This window comes from Podarcis melisellensis (genome assembly GCF_964234715.1).
Source record: "Podarcis melisellensis genome assembly, chromosome: 6".
Classification (NCBI taxonomy): domain Eukaryota; kingdom Metazoa; phylum Chordata; class Lepidosauria; order Squamata; family Lacertidae; genus Podarcis; species Podarcis melisellensis.
In genome coordinates, this window is record NC_138538.1 from 62035028 (window position 1) to 62054237 (window position 19210).

The following is a 19210-nucleotide window of genomic DNA, read 5'->3' on the forward strand; positions in this document are numbered from 1 at the left end:
AGCACAATAAATGTAGGATGCCAAAGAGAAAAACAAAAACCCCTCAGACTCAGAAAATTGTGGCAAGAAAAGTTATGGAACTTCCGAAGGAAGTTGCAGGGTCTGCACTGATTGGAAATGAAGTCGTATGATCACCCCAAAACGTCTGCAGGCACAAACAATATTGAAAGAAGATCATAAGCACAAATAATCATAATTTTAAAAAGGATGCTTGGAGGACTCCTGTTCTGTTTCTGGGTAGAGGCCAGTTCAGGTGAAATTCTGTCTTAAAACATTTAGGTTACTTGCATACGATGCATATAATCCTGGGAACCATATTATGTTGAGATTGTTGGTTGTGGTAGCTCTATGAGAGGCAAACTCTAGCTCCTGGGGGGGGTCTCTGGAGAAAGTCATGTGCTTTAATTGTATGACTTGGGTGTGATCTTAAAGGCACAGCGTCTGCTTCCAGCCCTTCAGCAACATCCTAGCACACCTCATGGGGAGATGGAAGGGGAATCAGCCCTAGGAGGTCTGACTTGAGCCAGAGATCCCAGTCCTCGACTAGGGTGGGCAGGTGAAAAAGAGGACAGGGCAGCGCAAAAGAGGGAATTGCACCTGGTGAAATTCCCTCTTCTACACAGGGAGCCCAGCTCTCTTTTTCACTCGGCTACCTTACCCAGGCCATAGGTTTAGAGGGATGGGGGTTCACGGCAGCATAGTGGGGGTCCTGAGCAAGTGATTTTCCATTTCAGTTCCCACCTGTGAAACGAGAGCAACGATTTTTACCTAATGTAGGAGGCTATTAGGAGGAGGGAAAACACAAGCAGGATAATAAAGCACTTTGCAAAAATCAACGCTTCAATCCTATGCACACCAACCCGGGAGGAAGTCTTGTTGAGCTCAGCAGGAACTTGCACCTGAGCAAACATACTTTGGGCCTTGCTGCACTTTACAGTATCTCTCTCGATTTCCCTGCCGTTTCTCTTCTGAAAACTTTAAAGCTTCATCCAGACGTCAGGAAGTTGCTTTGGCAGGAGTGAGCAACACACTCTTTGTCCTGCGCGACTCAAAGATGTCCTCATTCCACACAGGCAAAAATAAAATGCCCTTGCCTCCTTTCCCCATCCCAGCAGGCCTTTTGAGCAGCAGTTTCCCATGTTGTTTTGTTTGCCTTGATAATCTAGCTGGACGTGGGGGCTGACACAGAGAAACAACACCCAGCCCTTTTCAAAACACGCTGGAAGGTGGCTGCAGTTCACGAGAAACATTTTGTGTCAAGATCACCACAGGGGAAAAATATCAAATGGCAGAGGACAAGGATATTCTATCAGCCTTTGTGCAAAACTGTGTTACTTTTCCCAAGGCTTCAGCAGCTAAAAAGTGTGGACCAGCGAGCAGCACAAGAGGAATGCCTTGTCTCCAACGGGTGACACTTGTGGGATGTAAAAGGATATTGTTCAATGGGCCAAGAGCTCTACTTGAAACACTGTACCAGATGACCTTTCAGGAATATGAATAAACATTCTGCTTAAAAAAGAAGGATGAAAATTTTGCAAGCTACAACTTGGAATTAAATCATATAATCCAGGCTCCACCCCAGATTGTGGATAGTGGAGAACAAAATATCACTGCAAACAACAGTGCCATTTTTAGTTCCTTTCTCTTTAACGGCGGACACTTTGGGTGCCAAAGGAATTAAGGAAGTGGCAATAACTAACTGCTTGTTATAGTTTAACTTTCTTTCCTTTTTTTGCCTGCCTGATCAGGACAACCAAAATACCCAACCGTTTTTGTCCTTGAAAAACGTACCAGGAAGTGCAGGTTTGCTTCAGCTTTGAACAGTCACTCCCTTCCAGGAAAAAGCAGAGACTCTGTTTCTGCCAAGTCAGTCTTGCTCTTGCCTCATTAAGTTCCTGAGCAACCTTTTCCGAGTATCTGCTGTGGTTTCTCCCCTCTCTCATTCTGCAGAGGCCAATTATAAGCAAAGGCTTCAATGGCAATTGGAGGTTGCAAAGCGGTGCAGATCGCAGAGGCCAAAATACTGCAAGCACTTATGAAAGCTTTGTTCTGTCGAAAGCTGTCAGTTTATGCTCCTCACCAACCTTCCGCGAGGACCAAGTTAGATATGGCAGCGGTCAGCGACCTTTTTCAGCCGTGAGCAGGTCCACAGTCCCTCAGACCACGGGGTGGGCCAGACTATACTTTTTTTGGGGGGGGGTAATGAATGAATTCCTATGCCCCACAAATAACCCAGAGATGCATTTTAAATAAAAGGACACATTCTACTCATGTAAAAACACGCTGATTCCTGGACTGTTTGTGGGCCAGATTGAGAAGGCAACTGGGCCGGATCCGGCCACCGGGCATACCCCTGAGATATGGCATTTACCTTGCATCTATGCAAAGATGCACTTGGGTTGCAATCCTAACCATGCCTGCTCAGAATTCAACTGCTACTGAATTCAGTGGGACTTATTGGAGACTCTTGAGAGTCACATGGACTGCGAGAAGATCAAACCTATCCATTCTTAAGGAAATCAGCCCTGAGTGCTCACTGGAAGGACAGATCCTGAAGCTGAGGTTCCAATACTTTGGCCACCTCAGGAGAAGAGAAGACTCCCTGGAAAAGACCCTGAAGTTGGGAAAGATGGAGGGCACAAAAAGAAGGGGACGACAGAGGACGAGATGGTTGGATAGTGTTCTCAAAGCTAACAACATGAGTTTGACCAAGCTGCGGGCGGCAGTGGAAGACAGAAGTGCCTGTCGTGCTCTGGTCCATGGGGTCATGAAGAGTCGGACACGACTAAACGACTAAACAACAACAACAACATTCCCAGGTAAGCGGAGTTAGGATTGCAGCCTTAACTCCGCTTATGCAATGGCCCTGTATGTGCACGCTGCTGTCCAACATTTTGTCAGTAAAATTATCCGCATCCAGCCTGGTAGCTCTTGTCTTCTGTTCTGCTGCATTAAAGGTGCAGATTTAGGACGGCCATGTGAATGAAGACGACACGCATCTGCTGAAATCCCTTTTGGATAACTATTAAAGGTGCAGAAGCTTTGTCCTGTTTTCCATCTAGCTCCCTCCCCTCCAATTCTGGTGGTCCCAGCACTGGTGGGATGAGACAGCTCTCCCTATGTTTCAGCACTGGTCCAAACCTCTCCCCGCTCGAAGGATTCATCCTTCTGAGAATTTCACAGAATGACAAATTCCACCCAGTTCAATTTTTCACGTCTTCAATGCACTCTAATGAGAACAGCCGGAGAGAGGGAGTTCAGTCAACCCAAAGCATTTCACTGCCTGAACTGAAGGACAAGATGTCTCTCCCACTCCCAATTCATGTGCAGAATCCAGCCATCCTGGCAGGTGAATCTCATTTCAAAACTTATTTCAGCATCTTATTTCAACATTCGCAGATATTGCAGCGATGTGCAGACCAAAACAAGATTAACACATTCTTTTGCCTTGCTCTTTCAATAGACACGACACCATTCATCACCATTCAGCTATGTATGTAACTTGCTGGGCCAGACGCACTCTCAGCCTGACCTATTTCACAGGGTTCTTGGGTGGATAAAATGGGGGAACACAGGGAAATGCCTTTCACCAAGTCAGACAAGCGTTCAATACCGTCAGACTGGCAGTGGCTGATTCGAGGCAGGAATCCTCCCCAGCCGTATTGGGAGATGGTGAGGATTGAACTTGAGACCGTTTTGCACGCAAAGTAGCTACTCTGTCCCTGAACTATGGCCCTTTGGAACCTTGCCTTGAGTTTCTAGGGAGATATAAGTAAGATAGCATTATACCTGCAATGCTAAGTGACTAGTAAGGGGAAGTATCCAGTGACCGAGGGGTCGGGTTGTAGGGTCTGAGTTGCCTTGCACAAAAATGCTGCTTTCGTTGCTGCAGCACAAGCCTTTGTTTACACCACAGCCACTGAAGCAACACTATACAACTGGCCTGTTGAGATGCTGCTCAGCTAAGGGAGGACAGAGCAAACTGTGCAGGCCTAAACGGGTCAAACCCTTTGGATTCCTGGCAGCGACCCTGATGGCAGCCTTGCAGGGCCCCTCCCAGCCCCTCATATGCCGTGACCTTTTCCAACCCTTGCTCTGCAGGTTCTTGCGTGCATGCTGACCACAGGGCTTAGTCGCCAAGCTCAGTGCGGTGGTCCTCCCTCATAAGCAGCTCAGAGGGTAAACAAACAAGCAGCAGAAATTATACTGCGGAGCACCCTGGACTGGTTGCTTCCCATCACTCTGCACGGAGCACAGCTTTGCAAGCGACGGCATTTCACGGCGTAAACAAGCCTCCCCAGTGGACTGCCTTGACCCAGACTTTGAGGAAAGCAGCTGGCCAACTGCCCGTGCTCTCATGTTCAGCCACATGGCTCAGGAGCAGCCAAACAGGCGGAGTGGGTTGCATTTTCCCAGCTGTGTGATCCACTTTCTACGCTTGGCCAAGAATCCGCATGCAAGCCCAGCGAGGAGAAGAAAGGACGCAGCAGCTCCAGCGTGCTCCCCCTGCAATAGAAACCAAGACTCTGCAGGTTGCCAGATGTCTCGTTATTTTAATAGGCATTTGTAATGCTTGAGAGCTGGTTTCTCTTCCAGAATATTACAGCAATTATTGCTGCAAGATCTTTCTGGTTCAGTCAGTCTGCCAGTCTGCAGATAGAAGGATAATATCAGTCTGGGGGCTTGGGTCTAGCCTCTTGGCCTCAGTTGCTCACCCCAACCCCCCTGTCATAAACCTCAGCGCCTATCTAGGTATCCTTTATAATGCACATGTATGATTATTTACGCTCATGATGGCTATAGGAAACCCCACTTTCAACACCGTTTGAGCCTGCTAAAGTTTCAAGACAGACATACTGCTTCATTTCCATCAGCACCTGTTGCGTAGCTTCTTGCTGAAATTCTAGGGCCTCTGAAGAAATAGTTTTTTATTCCTGATTATATGTGCTCATGATGGTATCAGGCCAGTCAAATACAATCCCCGTTTCAGTGCTGTTTGCATCTGAAATTGTTTTGGAGTAATCGCATGGCTTCCGTTCCAGTCAGTGCATATCCCGTAACTTGCCGCTGAAATTCCGTAACTTTTTGTTACCACACATGTTCTGGTTTTGGGTTTTGTTTTGTTTTTAAACTTTTTTGCCTGCTTTTCATAGAATAGTAGTATTGCAGAGTTGGAAGGGACCCAGAGGATCATCTAATCCAATCCCATGCATTGCAGGAACCTCAACATGCAGTTCCCCATCCAATTGGAAACCATACCGGACCCTGCTTAGCTTTGCAAGCTATGCTAGTTACTGCTGTGCCACTAGGAGGACATAGCGCTATAGTTCAAGACTGCACCTCCAGACAGCAACAATGCAGTAACATCGTAGAAGCATCGCAGAACAAATTATGAAGAGAAATGATGTGTGGACAGTCCAGTATAAACCCACTGCTGATGCACTATTATTGCATCAACTACATTGTGCAAAATGCACCTGCCAAAAAACAACATTCTGGAGTGACCCGTTATGCACACCCCTTAATTACCCCCTTGGCTTTCTACTTCTCACCCTGTGCACAGCCAATTATGTTCTAAGAAGGGTGCAACTTGTTCTCGCCCTGACAGCTCCCCATTGCTCAATATGCCCTTCGAGTAAAGACAGCATTCCCCCTCTAGCAAGGCTTCCTTCCTGGGCAGAGAAGCTCCTGGCAGCAGCTCCCGTGCATTGCCAAGCAAACAAAATGTCCTTGGGGCATTTTATTCAAGCTATGCCATGACGATGCTTATTCCTTGGAAATCCAGTGAGGTCATAGCCGCTGGAAATGTCCAGCAACAACTTGGTTACGGATTATTTATTTACCATCAAGCCGTAGTTATTGATTTCAGGATTTTGCATGAGCCAGGGTTACTGTGGGCAATGTGAGAATGGAGGGGAAAGTGTAATAAATTCCTATGTTTTCCTGACTTCTGTTTCTTGTGAACCACAGGGCTACTGGGCAGGGATTGGGCTGCTTCCATGCCTAGGACACTGCAGGAAAGATACAAATGCTAATAACCAGTAGTGTGGTAACTGGACAGTGTAGTGTACTGGTTAGAGTGTTGGGTTAGGACCTGGGAGATCAGGGTTTGAATCCTCTCTGAGCCTTGAAGCTCACTTACTGAGTGACTTTGGGCCAGCCCCTGCTAGCCCACCTCACAGGGTGGTAAAATGGGGAGAGTGAGAGTTTTGTACACCAGTTTGAGCTCCTTGGAGGAAAAGATAGGTTATAAATATAAGAATAAATAAATAATTGCATGGCATAGTGTAACTTTACTTTTTTTTATTATTAAAATAAATAGAATAACCACGCTGGGTTGCTTCACCCTGGGTTGCTTTGTGAGGCTGAGATGTAAAAATAAATAAAAATAACGGCGCTGTTGAAAATGTTTTGTATTGGTTGAATTTGAAAAAAAAATGATATTGCAACCTAGACACTAAAAAAGAATAGAGCAAGCCCCAACATTGGAGGGCGGGGTGGCCTGTATTTAATTTCCTCTCTGGGACCCTGCAGAAAATATCCATGCTTTCTTCTTTTGTATGGATGTGTTTATATAGGAGTGGAGCACAAGGCTTTTACGCTGCCGTGACGTGTCTAAAAGAGGGAAACTGTGCGGTTGGGGCAAAGCTATAGAGTCAACAACAGGAAGGATGCAGTACAGTGACTGCAACACGGGATATAGTCGAGAACTCATGGCGTGGAAGAAACTGGGCTGGCAGCAATTGCATCAGCAAGGAGGGGGTTTTTTTGCAGGTAGGTGGGGAGGAATAACCCATGAAACAGGAAGAGAAACAGACAGAACTCATTGTCCCCAGTAAAGAAAATAAATAACAGCTCCCTTGTACTCTGTAGGTATCTAATACGTCAAGACTTCAAGAGTGAGCTTTCAGAGACGCATCTTGCTTCAAAACCAAGTTGCACCTTTGCATCTTGTATATTTAATACCACTTTTCTGTTAGTCAAATAGTTCATTTCTAATTGCTTGCTCGATTTATTAGGCAAGCCAGGACATAACCTAAGAAAGGGGTCGCCAAAATAGCACGGAAACTTCACATACATTTCCTCAGACATTATTTTCTTCTAGCAGTTTCTCTCTACCCCAACCCCCCGCAAGCGTCATTTCTCACAGAACAAAAGAGGGTTTCCAGGCCTCATGAAGAAGGGAGCTGTTGCTGCTGCTTCCACCAGTGCACACTGCTCTCAGGGAAAACCCACACTAGTTGAAAAATTTCCTTCTGCAAAATGACAGGCCTGCAGTTTACTGACTGTGGAAATCTAAGATCAATGAAGGAAAGAAGATAGCAAGTTCCTGTTGGCCAGAATGGATAGTGTCATCAACAGCCCATCTGGGACATCCCATTTCTTTTTAGCCCTCCCAAACTGACTGCCCATTTCTCTGGTAAACTGTCTAAGAATACCAAGGTTGCAGATTTTTTTTTGGTGATTTTTTTTCCTTAAAAAATGTTGAGGGGTACTCTCATTTTCCTACTCATATTGAAATACTGCCCCTCAATGAGACCAAACTTAGAGTCACAAAATGCTCAGGGGTATGCGGACTCCTGTGTCCCCCCAGAAAAAAAGCACTGGTTGCAGGTTTGATCCCCGTTTGGGACAGCTGCATATTCCTGCATTGCAAGAAGTTGGACTAGATGAGCCTCAGGATTCCTTCCGACTCTACAATAGTATGGTTCTATGATTCTAAGAAATGGAGCCTTCCCATTAACATCTACACAGCAGCATACAGATGTGTGTGCGTGTGAATGAATAAATATGAACTCTTGTTCACCTCTGTACAGTACAAGACACTTCTGAAGACTCTCATGCCAGTGTTTGATCTACAAATCTAAAATATGCTTCATGCTTTTTATAGGTATCTAGGAATGCAACAATTGCTTGCTCAAATGCTTCTGGAAACAGAACAGGCGTGAAGTCTGAATGAATTTGGCTCGCAATGAAAATAGGAAAAAGGAAACACTGGTTTGCAGTCATCACTGTTACTAAACTGGTTTCCATTATCGGCTCCTCTGCCAATATGACTGTTATGTACAGTCATACCTCAGGATGAATAGGGTTAAGCATTTTCGGGTTGCGCTCTGTGGCGACCCAGAAGTAACGGAGTGCGTTACTTCCGGGTTTCGCCACATGTGCATGCGCAGACTGTTAAAATGACGTCATGCGCATGCGCAGAAGCGCTGAAATGTGACCCACGCACGTGCAGACGTGCGGACACGGGTTATGTTTGCTTTGGGATGCAAACGGGCTCTGGAACGGATCCCGTGCGCATCCCGAAGTACCACTGTACTAAGCTTGGATCCTAGAACAATAGGCAAGTAGGATCCTAGAATGCATCAACTGATTGGCCTGCAGGAAAAGACCAATCAGGCTCCAGGAGGGAAGCAGAATCAGCCAATCAGCCAGGACTCATTGTGTAAATAATGTATATAAAAGCCTGAGGTTTGGGGGGCAATTGATTCACTTTTTTACAAGCTGCAATAAAGAGCATGAAATCACTACAGGACTCCGAGTGTATTTCAGTGACATTCCCTCTTGGAGCAGATAGTGGTTTGGGGACACAGTTTAATGGGGGCATGAAGCAAGGCTTAAAGATTCAAGCCATAGTTTCCTCACCCCTGAATTAGCCTGATTCACAAAAGCCCTGAAGAATATAATATGATGGACCAGATCCTCTTGGCCATGGTGATTAAGGTTTGGCCAGCTTGATGTTCTAGTTTCTATTTTTAACTGTTACTGTATGTTGAGCAGTCCACAAAAGTGGAAGATGGCTGGGTTGTATCCGTGTGTGCTGTGTTGTGACTTGCTAGTTAGCATGAGAAGGGGCTAAGTCCACAGAGCTGTATTGCTGATAGGCAGCTGGTCAAACCACAGAAATACAACTGGCAGAGAGGGCTCTGTGTGATGTCATTTCCCCTCTCCTAGAATGGAAGGAGCATATAGTACTTCCTGTTCCCCTCTCTCTTCCTTTGACCAGCATTGGATACAGACATGCCTCCGCCTGCTCCAGTTTTAGGCCCATGCCTGAAGCTGGTTATACTGTAAATATAAGTATTTTGACTGCGTAGTTTTTACTGCTGCCATTGTTGTGAACCAATGCATAATTATAAAGTAAGTAAATCTTATTTTTAAACTTACTTTACAAGCTGTTGCCTGATTCTTTGTTAAGCGGGGTAAGAAGGGGGAAAACCAGCTTACTTCATTAGCTGGACTTGCTCAAAACAAGGCTTTACAGCCTAATTCCTTTTAATTCTGCTGCCAGCAAGGATGGAATTTTGAAACTCTGTTCAACCCACACATGTGGGAGCCTGGAGGGATAAGTTGCAATTAATATATCCTCTCCTACTCGTTGAAACCCATGCCATAATTGACACATTGCTAGTGAATAAATATGTTGACATGCTTTTGTTTTTAGGAGGCCACAGTGGAGCTAGAGGTCTAGTGCTCTTTTCATACATTGAATGTCTAGGATGGTATGAACTGATCCAGCTTAGTAAGAGCATACTACTAATTATGGTCCACCTAAAAGCTTCCCAAGTTCCTGACTGAGTGCCTTTAGCACACACCAGGATGGCGCAACCCGGAAGGAAAGGTATCCTCTTGCTCAGGATCATTGCATCTTTCTGCTGCCTGTAAATAAGCCTGCAATTCCACCAATCTGCAGTGCCAAAAGTGCAAGGGCCACTAGGAACGAGCCAGGTCGCTTTGGTGACATGGAGCAACGAGACGGATGAGAATGCGTTTGCCCACATGCTGAACTGATGTGTGTCTGTTTTATTTCTAAAATATAGCAACTGTTTCACCATGAATTCAGTGTACACAGCAAAAAACAACAACCCACCAACCCTAAATGGCAGATAGTCATAAAGATGCTAAAATCAATCAATCAGTCATAATACAGCAGAATGGCATATCATAATTCACAGTCAGAGCCCTTTCACTACTACAAATCAACCACAGTTAGGCATCATACCTGAGATTTGCTGAAGGGCAACTTCCAAGCTTGGTCGCTCACTCTAATTTTTGGAAATGAAGCACAGGATGTGAACACCAGACGACTTTTCTTCCCCATCCTTGAAACTCAAAACAGATGCCTTTAGCCTATTGGAATAGAGGGTATATTATGAAGGGCTGATATGCACTCCGCAGTTCTACAGGAGTGCAGAAGAAGTGTTTTTGTTTTTTCTTCTTTTATATCCTGCCTTTCCTCCAAGGAGTTTAGGAAAGTGTACATGGTTCCCCACAACCTTATATTCACAATAACCCTGCAAGGTAGGTCAGGCTGAGAGATAGTGATTTGTTGAAGGTCACCCAGTGAGGTTTATGGCTTTATGGAATTTGAATGCTGGATCTGCTTGGTTTCTGATTTGACACTCGAATTCTGCACCACACCGCAGGCTGATAAATCTCGACTTGCATTTAAAACTGAAACAAAACCCTAGCCCTGATGGCTGGGAAGATAATATATGCTTGGAAGTGTGTAAACAGAGGTGGCTGAACAAGAGTCCCAGGAGCTGGGGTAGGGCTTCAGTGCCATGAACAGCTCCTTGTCTGTTCTGCAACTAGAAAAACCAGAATAAGTTATGCACAACAGTCAAAATTGTAGAATAAGTTCTGAAAAATAAGACAAACAATGCAAATTCTGAACTTGCATAATTTATACGGATAAGAGAAACCTAATGTTCTTGGTGCAACATTTGGATTGCCCACTAATAGAATTCTACATGTTTTTGGACAGGGGAACTAACCTTGGAATTGCTGATGGCTTCACCTTTCCTGAGTTAGAAGTAAGAGGAACACCAGAAAGCATGAGATTTATTATCACAGCATATTTGTTTTACGCAAAACACACACAATTTGCATAAATTTCAAGAGCATTTTGAGACTCTTCCCATGGAGTGGATGCAAACAACTTCCCAAAATAGCTTGGAAAACCAGTTTAGTTTTCTTTCTCTCTCTCTCTCTCTCTCTCTCTCTCTCTCTCTCTCTCTCTCTCTCTCTCATTTCTATACCGCCTTTCATCCAAGGATCCCAGGGCAGTTTACATTATAAAAGCACAAAAATACATAATATAGTAACAAACAAACAATACTGTTCCCTCCCAAGCAATAGTTGGGGTTTTTTTTAGAAGCCCAGTTTATAAATGACAAGGAACTTTGCTCAATTTATTCTTGACATGGTTACTGTTCAAACAGCTTCCCTTACACAATTTACTATTTCCCCCTCCACCCCGCCCACAGAGCTCAAACAGATGGCTCTAGCTTTGACACGCAAGAAGCTTTTTCACTTTTAATGCACCTCTTCTGTTAGTCTACCTAGCTTAATGAAGCATGTGTGATTCTTACGGTTATACAAAGGGTGGCATAAGCCATCTAAGGACTCAGGTTTTGTACCTGTGCATCCCCTCTTTTTCACTTCCCACAAAAAGTTGTAATTGCTAATCACTCTCTTAAAATTTCTTTCTGAAAATACATATACCTCTTCTCATATATATAAAATGTAACACCTCTGCCTGGCCTCAGTTTTGTAAATACATGGAGGTTTTCTCCCCCCATCAGGACTGCAAAGCCGTCAGTAAATTATCCAGACAAAATCACCTCAGCAAGCACTCCGCTTGCAGGGGGAATTGGTGTTTGCCCATACTTGAAACCACTAAGTCAAGTTGCTGGTCAATTGCTACTCTTCATTCAGCAAGTGCAGCTCTCATGGCTGTTTTGCTCTGGAGATGGCAGTTGTGCTAGTATAATTAGCGATAATGCCCATAATATAACAGGGGACGTCAACAGTTCCATTTCTGCCTCCTGCACGATTTTGAAATCCACTCCCGTCAACAGTCCCGATTCGACTGGGACACCCTGGAATGACAGAAGCTACCCTGGCTTCGGCTTGGATGTCCCATTTTCGGTGCTGAGCTCTTGCATGAGTCAGCTGGCTCCCATGTGAGTTCGGCACTAAAAGATGTGTCTTTCACACTAAAGAAGGCACCCGAGCTGGAACCCATGGAGGGGGAGCTGCTGCTAGTGCAGACCAGGCCCAGAGGCTACGCCACCTCCTCCTGACGCCACCCCTGCTGAAGGAGGAGAAAAAAGCCAGTGAAGATGATGAGGAGGAGCTGGAGGTGCCGGTGTGGTGCTTGCTGAGGGAGCTGCTGCCAGTCAGGGGCTGGGGTAGGGCAGCCCCAGCTGGCTCACACAGGAGCATGGTAGCGAAAGATGTGACTCCCGATTTTGATCGGCAGAATGTTGGAGGGTACAGAAATCCCCACCAGTTTTGAACTTCTCCTCTGCTTTTTATTTCTTCTTGTCAAACTTATTCCCTAGAGGCCTTGCATGTATTCTCTCCAATGCATGCTTCCTACAATTAAAACTGGAGTGCTCACAGGTCTCCCACACACTTCCATTATGTGAACGCTGCATGACACAACAGGCACAAACAGCTTCACAAGTAACCAGGGTTCTTTTTATTTAATTTACACAACTTTCCTCTTATAGTAGCGCCACCATTTCCAGGCTCAGTTCAAAAGGCTGCTTATCTTCAAAGACCTAAACTGCTTGGACCCACAATACTTCTGTTGGTGGCAAGGGAAAAAATAGGTATAAAAAGGAGAATTCCTGGATGCTAAGATCTTAGTTTGGGGCAAGTAATCTTTGGTGAGAGAATCATAACATAAGCAATAAAGTAAAGGATGGAAATATAGGTAGTTAGTCCTTTAAAATATGCCATTGTGAGTTCCAAAACTTCCCTCTTCCTTTAGCATAAAAAAATCACACATTTGGTAAGTTTAAAATGGTTTACTTACAAACTCTCCAAAGGTCAGATTCATTTGCTTTTCCATACAGCATTCATAAAAAGTTGCACAGGCAGTAAAACTTGGCCTAGTTCCAGTGGTGAAAGTTCCTAAATTATTGATATAGGAACACCTGAATGGCTTGTGAAAGTCATGCAGCTAAGCTGGAGCAACCTGTTTAGCCTCTTCACCCACTGAGCTTCTAAGGGAGACTGGAGGGGAACAGTGGCTTGATTAGCTAGTCCCTCCCAAGGTGAGCTAAGCCTGGCAGGACAGCTTATTCAATTGTCTTAAGTCCTTCGTGCACTAATTAGACTTAAGCAGGTTAGTTATGAGGTTGATTATCCTGCAATTGAAAGGGCCGTGTCCTCTCCATATTATTGCCTGCTCATTTAGATTCTCAGTCTCCAAAATCCTTCTCAGTGTCCCACTGCCACTTTCAGAGGAGCCCATTTTGCACAGGTGAATGTGCAGAAAGGTGTCCTCTGTTGTGGTACCCAGGATGTGAAACTCCCTGCTGCAGATGATCGATCATGTCCCTCCCTTTTTATGTTTTGATGACAGCTAAAGACGCCTCTGTTCTGACAAGTCTTTCAGCCAGGTGAGTCTTCTTTGAATTTATAGCTCCTGCTTCCCCAATTTTCTTTGCTGCTCCCTTTGTGTGGGTTAAGTTTTGAGTTAAATTTTGATATTTGTGGCCTTGGGCACTGCAATTTGAAATAGAAAGGCAGGATAGGAACATATGAATGAGCAAGTTGCAGAAAGCAGCATTGCTCCCGTGAGAATGAATCTTGGCTTGGAACATCCGAGAGTCAAGGTTGGGTTGTTTCTTTATGCCTTCATTGCATTAGCACATGTCCATGATTGGTCCCTCCATGGATATAACCTGCACAGTTGGCAGCCCACTACCATCCCAGCATGACCCAGCTCCACTCTGCACTGTGAATACCTGCACTGTAAACTCTGGGCCAAACAAAACATTGCACCCAAATGCATGTCTATTTTTTTAATAGGAAAAGCAGCTTTCGGAGGGGGGAATTTAGCGTGCAAAAGCAGTGTAGGGCCTTTAACCCTTTCCTTGCCCACCACAACTTCTCTCCAGCCTCTTCCATCCCCCACCATTGGTGGGATTCCACACTTTTGCAGATATGTTTTTAGAACCCCATTGGAGGAGAACAGCTTAGGGGGGGGGGTTGGATTTCAGAATAAAAGCAGCTGACTAAGGTAATATTAACCTCAGCAACCCACACCCACCAACAGGCTACTTCCCCGCTTCAAATCACTCCCTTTGCCAAGCAGCTGTTGGGAGTTTCGCTGTGCACATTTCTGTATAAAGTGTCGTTTGGCCCGGAATCTGAATAACTGGATGAAACCTCCCCTCAATTATATTACATTACATAAGGCATGCTCCAATTTCCTCCAGTTGTATTGTTATTTATAGGTGTTGCATTGCATGACAAGGAAATAAGACGGGTCTGCAGAAACTGAGTAGTTAAGACTGCTTTGATTGTCAACTCTTTTTTTTTTGTCAGAAGCTTCGATTGAGCCATTTTGGTGGCTTATCTGGTTAGGAGAATCTGGAACTTCTGATTCCCATGTAGACTCTGTTCTTCGGGTAAATGAGAGACTTCAGCTTCTCCTGTCATGCAAACACATACCACCCATATTCTTCACTCCTCCATATACTCTCAGTTGGACCATTAAGGAAGTCATTCTCTGCGGTTTGCCAGGAAAGTGTCAATGGCTTTCGCTTTGGCATGGGCATCATTAAGGGAAATGAGAGAACAAGCACTACCATCCTGATGGGTTGGATCACATGTGATTTCACATAAGGTATTTTTTAAAAAAACCTAACCACTACAAATGCACCTGCACTGCTTTGAGGCAATTTAATATTGAATATACAGTGGTACCTCAGGTTAAGTCCTTAATTCGTTCCGGAGGTCCGTTCTTAACCTGAAACTGTTCTTAACCTGAAGCACCACTTTAGCTAATGGGGTCTCCTGCTGCCGCCGTGCCGCCGGAGCATGATTTCTGTTCTTATCCTGAAGCAAAGTTCTTAACCTGAAGCACTATTTCTAGGTTAGCGGAGTGTATAACCTGAAGCGTATGTAACCTGAAGGGTATGTAACCCGAAGTACCAATGTATCTGAGATCAGGGCTCTTGAAATTTGCCCTGCTCTGCTGAAATTCATCTATCTCTTGGATTCTAAAACCTGAAATAGTAATTTTGATCTCATTTAAACTATTCTATGTTGGTTGATGTTGGGTAGCAGAACTTGGTATACCAGAACAAGCCACACCACAAGAGATATCTGTGATAAAGAAGAGTTCACTCATTGCTTTCTCAGACCAGAGTTGTTGCACCCGGACTCAGCTCCTACGCTTCCTGTAAGCTGTTTTTACGTGTGGCAAAAGAATCAGGGGAGGACATTCTGACATGACCCCCTTCACGAGCCAAAAACACAGAAATTTGTGGCTTATGGGTTGCCGTCTCTAAGTGCAAGGACATGGAGTGGCTTTCTGAGACTTTGGGTGGCTTTCAGAACCACAGGATGGGCAAGTAGAAGCTGCTAGAGTGTGGCCACTTATGTTTTGCCAAAAAAGACGTGTGTGTGGAAAAGAAGCTCATGACTGCACCACCACATGATGAATGCAGCACATATCCAAGCAAAAATCTTACCTGCAAAGCCCAACTTGGATAGACTCCACCAACCGATAAACCAGAAACACCCTTTGTGAAGGATATCCTGAGAAGAAAAACGACAACATCCAAGGCAAACTTGTTGCTTCATGATGCCAAGGAGTCCAAAGAACGTAAGTGACCTTTGGTTCAGGTCAAGGAGCCATCTAGTCTCCACTAGTGGCCAGCAAGATAACCGCTGGAAAATCTATAGAGAATGTAAGCCTAAGGTTGCTGGTATTCAGAGACAGACTGCCTAGGGACAGGGAGCATTTAGAAATTAGATTTATCCCCCAGAAACCAGCAGCCAAGGCTGATCATACTATATTTTGCTGCCTGAAGGAAAGGAATAGACAGCAACTTCTCCGCAACCTGGAAACTAACCAGATTGGCAGCTGAACATTACCTCACCAATGGCAATGGGGCAGAGTCCTCCACAGCACATGAGGGCAGCAGATCAGCCTGAAGGCATGCAGAGTGACTGCTAAAGTAGCACAGTCTAAGAGTTAATGCATATGTGATTTTCTGCGCCCTTCCCAGCTCCTACCATACCTCATTTGCGATTGGCTGATTGGTATTGCGCACCATATTTATGGAGCCAAATGAGCTCCATAAAAAGGGAGTTCCAGCCAGGAGCCTGGCAAATTATGAAAGTAAAGTTTAAAGCACAAAGGTCCATATGGGGAAAAAACATCCTTTGCAGTTTCTTGGCAGGTGATCTGAAGTACTTTTAGTGACAGCTGCCAGATGGAAACTGATGTGCGGCTATGAATTCATGCTGGACGTAAGCTTGTTCGAAAGCTCTCGGACTCCTCTCCTGGTGAGGCTAAGGGGGGAAGTTTCGTTTTCGGACATTACTGCCGCATAACCAGGATCTCCTCAGGTTTACCCACAGAAACATTTAAGCCTGTGGAGTGCCTCCTTGTTATATAAGATAAAACTTTATTCGCATTAGCCAACGGCCATAGCAACAGTAAAACATTACAGTATATGCAGAAAAGGAAATTTGATATACCGGTAAGAGCACAATTTAAAGTCCTGAATCAGCTGTCAGTTAGTGGCCCTCATTCTGATTACCCCTGCTATGAACCTAGCAACCTTTGCTGTTATCTGTTCATTTTGATCTGATAGAAGAAAGGACATTGTGGCAGTGGTTGAGCACCCTGGGATGGTTAGTACAAGTGGAGCGCCTCATTAAGTATTTAAAACACCACCCATACCAGCTACTTCTTCATTCCCTTTTTCCTTGCTTTGGATAGCTCTGAGAGTCTGCCTCCCTAGTTGCTTCCTTCCTCAGCCCAGCTCCAGTACACCGGTACTTGGCTGGCACAAAGTGTTATGGGAGAAGGCCTGAGGGGGCATAAGCTGCCGACAGAGGAGACTTCTGTCTGCCACGCCTCCCCTTTTGCTGTTAAATTCAGACCCATCACTGTTTGCTTTCTGTATCTGGGTACACACTTGCTTTTACTCCGCATCCAGAGTGTTCCCACCACAATCAGTCTCCATGGGTGTAGCCAGGGGGCAGGGGGGCAGCTGCCCTCCTCCTCCAATCAAGTAAATAAATAAAATTGCTTAACTAAAAGTAGAAATAACCAGAATATTTCAAACTGAAATGCTCCCTGCGGTCACTTGGATGAGAATGTGGTGCATTCTAGCAACCTGACGGGAGCAATAGAGAGAGCTAGACAGAGTGTGATGACAGGTGGGTGTCCCCCCCCCCAACATAAATCCTAGCTACACCTATGTCAGTCACTATCATCAGCCTGGATAGCTCACTTAGTTAGAGCATGGTGCTGATAACGCCAAGGTTGCAAGTTTGGTCCACGTATGGGACAGCTGTTTATTTCTGTATGCTGGGGGGTTGGACCAGATAATCCTCTGGGTCCCTTCTAACTCTACAATTCTATCCTGTTGTTTCTGATGAAAATACTGCTTTTTTACAAATTTACCCTCCAAAACCAGCTTCAGTCCGTACTGAGAAAAAGAACAACCTTGTCTGCATTTCAAGCCAGTCATGTGTAGTACACAGCCGATGAAACCGAGCCAGATCTGTGTTTACACACCCAGGTTTAATTTGGTCCTAAGGGTGAGGTTTTAATGTACATTGGGCTGGCCGATCTAGCCTGCCTTTCTCCCACAGCACTTTCCAGAATCTATTTCTGGCTCACACCTACAACCGTTTTTGATATGCTGGCACAGTGCCTCTCAGCATGCGCAGAGTTCCTTTTCCTAAAGGTGAAATACGAGGGTTTTTTGGTGTGTTTTTTAAGGGCCAAAGGGTACCATGGTGCTGCAGAGTGTGAATAAAATGCTCCCTTGCCTGTCTGGAGGGTAAACAGGCGTGTTTGGGGATCTGGTGTCCTGGATCAGCTTGCTTGCTTACACAAGAGAAGCACAGTGTGCTGACTGAGAACAAGTGACCTGAAATGTGGCATCAGGCTGTCAGAAAAAGCTAAGGCACTACTCTGGGTGGATTGGCAAGGCAATTGGGATACAGTCATGCCTTGGAAGTCAAATGGAATCCGTTCCGGAAGTCCGTTTGATTTCCAAAACATTTGAAAACCAAGGCGCGGCTCCTGCAGCCCATCGGAAGCCATGGAAGCCCTATCAGATGTTTGGGTTCCAAAGAATGTCTGCAAACCATAACACTCACTTCCGGGTTTGTGGCATTCAGTAGCCAAAATGTTTGAGTCACAAGGCGTTCGACTTCTGAGGTACTTACACACCCACCCACACAAACCAATCCACCCTGACACATGCTGCAACAGTCTATGCAGGTCCATTCAGAGCACAAAGTTTTCACAAAATAATTGCAGCGGGTTGGACTAGATGACCCTCAGGTTCCTTTACAACTCTAGGATTCTGTTATATATCATTTATTTATTTGTTTGTTTATTTACTTCATTCATTCATTCATTCATTCATTCATTCATTCATGTAAACAATTTATGTACCGCCGAATTGCAATAGTACCCACACATACCCTCCAACACTTTGAAGCCAAAATCCAGGATGCCATCTTCCCAGACAACATCTTCCCTTTTCCCCCCCTTCCGTGAGAGCATGGCATCCATGATCTCACATGATTTTCCCTTGTGGTCCCCCCCAAAAAAGCACTTTGGGAGAGCATGGTGCCCCAAAATATGCATTTGGGGTCACCATGCAAGACTGTGGAGGGGACACCACACGCTCATGATACCCCTCCCCCGAAATGTCCCAGTTTTTCCGGGACACTTGCGGGATCTGCCCACGTGGTTTACAAAGATACAGTACCAAAAATTTAAAAAACCGGGGTGGGGTGTGTGTGTGTGTGTATTAAATTGCCTGCTGGAATAAAACGCTTCAGTAGGTTCTGGAAGTTAAGTAGAGAAGGAGGCCTGTCTGACTTGAATTGGAAGGGAGTCCTGAAAAACTGGACCCATAATACTAAAAAGGATGGCTTCTGGTGGAATCGAACCATGGAGGACACTAACAGTGACTCCCCCAAAGACACGTGTGGGGATGCACACACCTGAGATGGGCAAACAGGTGCTGTAGTCTTGTGTGGAGCCTTGCTTCCAAAGAATCATCCTATTTTGCTCCTGGCTATTGGCAAAAGCACCATCCAGTAGGACCGAAAGAGCTTGTAATTGTGGCCCCAAAGTTTAAGACAGAATTGGTCATGCCAAGGAGATCAGAAGGATTCATTTCAGCTTCTGCCATGTCAC

The 19210-nt window shown here is 45.1% G+C and overlaps 1 long non-coding RNA gene across 2 annotated transcripts in view; it reads right to left on the reverse strand.

Annotated features, from left to right (window-relative positions):
* The window catches only part of LOC309372371, a 36580-nt gene that overhangs the window by 9733 nt on the left and 7637 nt on the right, over positions 1-19210 (reverse strand). Inside the window, exon 4 of one of the 2 annotated variants that reach the window (XR_014169468.1) lies at positions 10007-10134. The exons of the other annotated variant lie outside the window; for it this stretch is intronic. This is a non-coding gene — a long non-coding RNA (uncharacterized lncRNA). The remainder of the gene's footprint in view (positions 1-10006; positions 10135-19210) is intronic. 2 annotated transcript variants of the gene reach the window in all.